Here is a 7,775-nt window from a genome sequence, read left to right as displayed (position 1 = left end):
CTCTGCCTTTTCTAATTTCCTGGTGTAAGCAAAAGAGATTGCTCTAGCCTGAAAACAGGAGTTATCATCCACCATCAAACTCAGCCTAAGGTATTAGCTCACGTCTGTAATGATGATTCAAAGCTGCAGTGATCAATATCACATCACAAGTGTCCAATCCAGAGGGCATTAAAGGATCCTGTTACTGCCTATCTGAAGGATCACACCGGAGTTTCAGATGATATCAATGCAAAGGTAGAGAAAAGAGAAAATTCTCACCCCACAGAAGCAGCAAATTGAACTCTCTCTAGGAAGCTTCAAGCTTCTACTTTATGTGGAAACTATTTTACTGAAATTTGTCATTTCCATGTTAAGACACAAGTTTGTCACATGGAGGAGAACCCCTTCACAACCATCCACCACTACCTGAGGGTTTTTTTTTTCAGATGAGTGTCTAAATATTACACACACAAACAGCTGCAGGTAAACAGAACTTTGTCAACCCAGCTCAGCACGGAATGGAAAAGGAAAAGCAGACACAGGGAAGTCAAAAGTCAACTAACAAAACTCAAAGCACATTTAAGAGAGCTGTATTTAAGCCAACACAGCTAAGAACTGCCAGCGGCACAAGATACAGGATTTTGTTCAGTGTTACAAAATGCCAGGTTTTTTCTGCTGATTTAGTAGATTTTGTGCAATTCTCTATTTTTAGTAGAAAGATAAAGCTCATGAGTCACCCTGAAATCTGCAGCCAGGTTCCTTCACTCTCTCCTTTCCAAAGTGGCAAACATTTCAAATTAAGCTCTAATACAAAGAATACTACGTGCACTAAAAGCTGTCTGTTCTTGTGTACTGTATCAAGGTTTGAAAATGGCACAACAGTGTTAAAAAAGAAAAGTGTTCTCTGGTACACAAAAAATGAGAATAGGCTAATTTTTACTACAGTGACTTTGCCACAAATCACTTTTTGCCCAATGCAAAGTTACAACGCAAAGGGCAAAAAACGGTTCCCTGTAACTAGAGCAAGATCTACTTGACAAGTCAGTCGCATTAGTGATCTTCTAGTCAAAAAAGGAACTTTTACCAAAACACAATATTCCCGCCCTGTTACACAGAGGGACTATTTGTAGACCTTCCACTGTACTGCAGTCTGAAAACTTTTAATTTCCATTTCTGGCTAAAATTATTTTTTTTATCTTGACGTATGTTTGACATCAGAGAAATATTGGATGAGTTTAAAGTACAAGTAGGGCTTGTCTGCCCTCCTTTTCCTAAATTTATTCAGCCTTTTCCTTTGAAAGCAAACATCATTCTACATCTACAAATTCTACAAATCCTGCATCATAAGTCCCACACCTACAACTTCCCCACAATTCCTATGCAGCTCCATCCTCTACTGCCACAAGTACCTGGCAGCTCACTGAAGGAAACCATCACTTTTTTGGTTTCCCAGTTACTGTCAATCTTTCACTCCCTGTTCCGATTTAGTGGCACTACCCTGCTAAACTCCTATTTGGTTGTGTCGGTTCTGCCCACTCCTTTTTCCTACCACATTGTCTTGTCAGGCTCTTGCTGCTTTCTCTCTCCCCAGTCTAGCATGCATGAGGACCCTTTATGCCCAAGATATAACTCAGAGAAGCTTCCTGTCACCACATTTCAGAACCTCCAGAAAACCCACCTGTCATTAGGTGTAGCAGACTTATTCCAAGAGCAAAATGAAATCAGAGTTCGTTATTTCTAAATATACTTGTGATAGCTTTGATGGTTTTTTCCACCTCATTCCTCTCCTTACAGTCTAAAACATGAAGGTCTTAACCTTCTTTGTTTAGTAGAGAGTCAAGTTCTTGACTACAAGCACAGTCAAGAGGGCAAAATTTTCCACAGCACATCACTGACAATCAGCAGAAACACACTGTGCATGTACAACATCAGAACTGTAGGCAATTTCAAACCTTATTCTGCATCCCGACATACCAGAGACACTATACACAGGGCATGAAATGAAAAAATGGCAAGAACTTTGTACACAAAACGTAGAAGGCCTTTGCCAGGAGTGAAGAGCAAAACTTTGTACAATACAAGCCTCAAATGTAATGATATTTACATGCTAAAACAATGACAGCCACAAATGACATAACCTTGCTTTTCTGTATTACAGAAACAAGGGTCGCTATTCCAAGTGGAACGTGAGGGCGGTCTGGCTGAAAAATCCATCACCTCACTGACCTCCACGGTCGATTTAACTGATTTGGAAGGCTAGATGAGTGCCCCATACAACATCAAGTCTGAGGGCATCCATCCTAAAGCTGTTTGCTCGCAGAGAACAACCCCCCTGAGCAGATGAAACCATCCATGTGTCAACAGTACATGGTACCTGCACTCCCCAAATACAGCAGCCAACGAGGCCCAGGTGGATTTGGAAGAGAACGTGAGTAGTCCAGCTTCCAGGACTGCAGGACACATGGAAGTGAGACCACCCCCAAACAAGCTCAAAACCAATTTCTAAGAGAAAAACGGGTAGTCTGTCTTCCAGGATTGCAGACACATGAAAGGGAGAGCCCCTAAACAAGCTCAAGATCCAGTTTTTGGAGAAAACAGGGTACTCAAACCACCATGACTGCAGACATACATTAGTGAGACCACCCCAAACCAATTCCAGTTTTATCTGCAGAAGAATATCAGGTGGTCAAGCTTCCAGGAGCAGAGACACATGAAAGTGAGATGCCAACAAACAAGCTCAGGGTCCAAATGTAGGAGAAAAAAGGGCAGTCAAGCTACCTAGACAGCAGATATATCAAAGTGGGACCACCCCCCAACAAGCTCAAAGTTTAATTCTAGGAGAAAAAAGGGTAGCCAACATTCTAGAACTGCAGACACATGAAAGTGAGACCACCATGAAACAACCTCAAGGTCCAAATGAGGCAGAAAAAGGATTAGTCAAGCTTCCAGGACTGCAGGCACATCCAAGCGAGACCACACGTGTTATGAGTGGGCCAGGAGACAAATCTCCCTTTAAATGCCTGTATTAGGACAGCTTTGGGCGGGGAACCCAAGGGGTCACACACACCGCCACTGCTCCCTGGAGCGATGAGGACGAGGAGGTGAAACAGCTTTGCCAGGTGCCCGACAGAGCCGGGGCTTGCGTCCCCACGAGAGCCGCAGGAAAGCACAGGCTCGTTGACAAGCCGAGGGCAGTCACGCAGAGAGGGCACTATCTGACTTATGGCGACAAGACACGGAGCCCCAGCAAGCAGCCCCATGTTCTCCCTGCTCACTGGGGTAGTTTGGAGTCCTGTCTGGCTAATGGCTCACCGGCCCTAGGGGTTTTTAGGCGTCCACTCCACCTCCTGTGGGCACTGCAGTCCCAGGGAGTTCTCTGGTTTGCGTGTCGCCATCAGGGCTGTGAGGGGAGCAGCGGGAGCACGGCCCCACGGGAAGGAGACAGTTTCAAAATGGACACCGGCTCGAAATGGGGGGTGAGGGAGAGCGGAAAAGGTACACAAATGAACTTATTCACATGCAAACTTGTCACGATCCGCTCACACAAGCGGGGTTCGTGATGGTTCGTTTTAGGGATCTCAGAGCGCAAAAGACACAGCGGGGGACAAACTCAGTTTACTCAATCACAAATGCACCTTTATTTAGTGCCAACAAATGCGATAGTGGGGAGAGAAAAGGAGAATAGTAAGAAAGACAGAAAAAGAGGGGAAGGGGATTATAGCTACCAACATGGAGGGTCGAGTCCTCGAGGCTTTTGAAGATGCCTATAGACGCAATCTTCTCCAGTGGGGAGATCTCAAAAGTGAGCGGGAGTCTCCAGGGTTTTTATAGTCCTCTCCGAAGCGACAGGCAGTTGGCCAAACAGCTGGGGGAAATCATTGCAGTGTGTTCATTCAGAGAACCCAGAACAAGTCGGTCATCAGCAGGTACAGTGTCAACCAGTCCAAGTCAGCAGGTGCAGTGTCAGCAGGCGCGGTCACTTCACCGTGACTTGCCCATTGTTTCTGCTCAGGTTCTGATGTTCCCATATGGGTGCTGGGTGTTTTCCATCAAACACACCTGCAGGCAGCACTTGGCCACCATCCCACCTCAGCCAGGCCAGAACTCCTGTGTTGAGATTTTCAAGTCCCTTTTAGGGGTTTCAGTCTCTGTCCTTGACGATGGTCGTGAGGCAGATGAGGGATCTTCGGACCGTCTCTTACACAAGGGTCGGCAGGGGAGAAGATCCCACTTCAGGCTTCCACAACCCATCTCCAGGTTTCTCTCTAAGCCCTCCCGGTGTAGCAATGTATCTGAATAACTTGGGCCATTCCCTGTATCAGCCAAACTGTTTGTAGTGAAGATGACACCTGCAGTCTTCTTTTCCAGAGTTCGCAGGAATTCATCAAGGCTACAGGAACAACAACAGCTCTGAAAATAAGAGCCTAGGAAAGCCTCTCCAAGAAATGCAGAACTCAGATAGGAGACACATAGCACGGTGATGGACACTTAACCAATTAAGTGCCCTGAAAGATGCGTGCGTGCGTTCCTGCCTTCCTGCCTGCCTGCGTGATGGAGAAATAACTTAGCCGACTGAGAGAGACACCTGTACCCATGAAGAGTAGTGCTAGAAACTGGAACTGTAGCTTTATGTACACAAGAAAGTAGCTGCTGTTAGAAGCATATTGTTTCCTTCATTTCAGCAGCCCATTTTCCCCCTGTATCCCTGTGGCTACCTGCTCCCACTGCAGAACAGAAGCAGCACCCAGCCAGCAGCTCCTCAGTCCTGGCAGGTCAGCGGCACTTCCAGGAGCACACCAGACTGGCAGCAAACTGCCCAAAGGGCACTCAGCCCTAGACCCTATTCAAACCCTCCAAAGTAACTTGGCCAGGGGGCAGGGTCAGCACCAAAGACACAGACACCAACCTCAGGAGCTCAGGGTCTTTGGCGACAGCTCAGAGCAGCCAAGAACCTCCCAAGGAGAAGCTCAGCAATGCTCCCCAGCACTGCTACCCAAGGTGACCTACAGGGACTGAGATCCAGCACCAGGGACCCTGAGCCTCACCCCCAGCAGCTGGGAATCCCCTGTCACAACCCAGCCCTGGAGAGCCCCCCCAGAACTGGCAATTCCCGCGGGTGCGTCCGCCCGCAGGCCAAGAGGCTCCGGCTGTGCCGGGACAGGGCCCAGGTCGGGCAAATGCTGCAATAAACAGGCGCACACAACTCCCACAGCGGGAACAGCTGGGCTCAGCCTCCTCCGGCGTCGCCCCAAAGCCTGGCCAGGGCTTCAGGAGCAATGCAGGAGCTGCCTTTGGCCCCGCTCCTCCCAACAAGGCCACAGGACTCATCTCAGGGCCCTGTCCGGCCTCTGAACACAGAAAGGTCAAGCCATGTTTCACTAATGAGCACGGACCTAGCCCAGAACACTAATGATCCTGGCTACCGCACTGCCGACAGGATACAAACACAACATCTGGGTTGAAGGCTCACCCAGAGGTCAGCTTTGCCTCAAGACTCTGCTTCAGGCCTCAGGCCTTCAGGAAGTCCCAAGGTGCTTGAACCTCTGCGCAAAGCCTGCTCCCATCTCCTGTGGAACCTCACAGATCAGGCAGCACTTCCTCGGCCCACTCCTGAGGCTATTTAGCCTGCCAGCAAAGAGCAGGGGCTGACCTGGGAATGACAGAAGGCAGGGAGGGGAAAGGACCCTTTTGCTTCCATCCAGAAAGCCAAAGGCCGTCAAAAAAACCCTCCGGTGAACACCTGAGCAGCACCAGGAGATGAAAGGCCTGGCACTCCTGACTCCCAGAGCTCCCAGCGCTGCCTTGCCCCTCACCTTCAGCCCTCGTCTTGGACAGCAAGGCAATCCCAGGGACAGAAATCCAGGCTCCTGCTGCTCCTGGACGGAGGCACCCAACAGCTCTGTGCTGGCTGAACATGGCAGCAAAATCAGGATGCTGCTCTTCCTTGGGCAAAACTCCAGCCACTAAAAAGCTGGAATGCAGGACAACCCTGCCTCTCCACCAGGGCACTTGGATCCAGCCCTACTGACACATGGACATTTGAGACAGGAATCCATAACCCTCCGTGAAATCACATCACAGCCTCCAGGTGTTTTCCTGTTCGTGTCCTCACTTACCTGGCATAGGCTTCTTCCAAGGCTTTGCAGACACTTTGCCTCTAGCCAAAAAGATTAACATCGCCTTCTTTCCAGCTTTCAAGAAGTCACAGCAAGTCATCCTGGTCCCATGTTCCACATCAGATTCTCCTGTAAAAAGAAAGATATTTTTTCTGTTCAGATCATTTCTCAAGCTGTCAAGAAAAGCAGGATCCCACATGCACTCCCAGAAATTCTCTCAACACCATTTGCTGCTTCTCTCTCTGGCAGGGCACCAACAAGTCCTGGGACACTTCTTGTTCCCTGCTGGCCAGTGACCTTGAGCGATAAAAGAAGGCACCAGTATTGCTGCTAATTTTACAGCCACAGGCTTTGAACTTTCCACAAGTTAAAAGCAGAAGCAGACACTCCTCATCGGGCTCGAGTTCTCGCTTCCTGGCCCAGGAGACGCGCGGCCGCAGCTGCTCGAGCTTCTCTACCACTGCAGAGCGCGCCGAACACGGCAGGCGCACGGCAGGTGACGAACAAGCGACTTCTCCAATCCCGGCCCCGGAGAGGCGTGGCCGCCGCTCCTCGAGCTCCTCCGCCTCTGCACAGCGCTGCACGCACGGCAGGAGCACCGGAAGTGACGAAACAGCGAGGCCACGCTTCCCGGCCCGGGAGACGCGTGTCTGCCGCTCCTCGAGGATCTCAGCCGCCGCAAAGCACGCCGAGCAGGTAAGCGCACTGCAGATAATGAATAAGTGAAATCTTGCTTCCCAGCCCCGAAAATGCACTTTCGGTGCTGGAGGAGCTTCTCTGCTTGTGGGCAGCACGGAAACCGCGCCCAGCCGCTGTTCGCAGCCAGCCTGCAGCATACCGCCGGAGAGTGCACTAGGCGCGGCCAAACGGCGTTTGCTCGCTTCCCAGGCTAGGAGAAGCACTTTCCGTGCTGCAAACAGCTTCTCTGCCTGTGGAGAGCTCGGAAACAGCGTTTAACGCTGTTCCAAGCCTGCCTGCGAGCGAATCGCCGGAGAGTGCACTCGGCGCGGCCAAACGGCGTTTGCTCGCTTCCCAGGCTAGGAGAAGCACTTGCCGTGCTGCAAACAGCCTCTCTGCCTGTGGAGAGCTCGGAAACAGCGTTTGACGCTGTTCCAAGCCGGCCTGCGAGCGAAGCGCCGGAGAGTGCACTAGGCGCGGCCAAACGGCGTTTGCTCGCTTCCCAGGCTAGGAGAAGCACTTGCCGTGCTGCAAACAGCTTCTCTGCCTGTGGAGAGCTCGGACACAGCGTTTGACGCTGTTCCAAGCCTGCCTGCGAGCGAACCGCCGGAGAGTGCACTAGGCGCGGCCAAACGGCGTTTTCTCGCTTCCCAGGCTAGGAGAAGCACTTGCCGTGCTGCAAACAGCTTCTCTGCCTGTGGAGAGCTCGGAAACAGCGTTTAACGCTGTTCCAAGCCTGCCTGCGAGCGAGGCGCCGGAGAGTGCACTAGGCGCGGCCAAACGGCGTTTGCTCGCTTCCCAGGCTAGGAGAAGCACTTGCCGTGCTGCAAACAGCTTCTCTGCCTGTGGAGAGCTCGGAAACAGCGTTTAACGCTGTTCCAAGCCTGCCTGCGAGCGAAGCGCCGGAGAGTGCACTAGGCGCGGCCAAACGGCGTTTGCTCGCTTCCCAGGCTAGGAGAAGCACTTGCCGTGCTGCAAACAGCTTCTCTGCCTGTGGAGAGC

The 7,775-nt window shown here is 50.9% G+C and overlaps 1 long non-coding RNA gene across 1 annotated transcript; it reads right to left on the bottom strand.

Annotated features, from left to right (window-relative positions):
* Positions 1–5,349: 5,349 nt before the first annotated feature.
* On the bottom strand, positions 5,350–6,569 carry LOC136296642 (uncharacterized). The gene is made up of 3 exons (XR_010722978.1): positions 6,320–6,569; positions 6,096–6,224; positions 5,350–5,629 (listed from the first exon to the last, which is right to left on the bottom strand). It is a non-coding gene; the product is annotated as an uncharacterized lncRNA (long non-coding RNA).
* Between the last annotated feature and the right edge of the window lie 1,206 nt (positions 6,570–7,775).

The sequence above is a fragment of the Chamaea fasciata genome, unplaced genomic scaffold (assembly GCF_029207755.1).
Source record: "Chamaea fasciata isolate MVZ Bird 193981 ecotype frontalis unplaced genomic scaffold, bChaFas1.0.hap1 SCAF_14, whole genome shotgun sequence".
Taxonomy (NCBI): domain Eukaryota; kingdom Metazoa; phylum Chordata; class Aves; order Passeriformes; family Sylviidae; genus Chamaea; species Chamaea fasciata.
The sequence above is the reverse complement of the archived record's forward strand: the minus strand, read 5'-3'. Positions and strand labels throughout refer to the sequence as shown.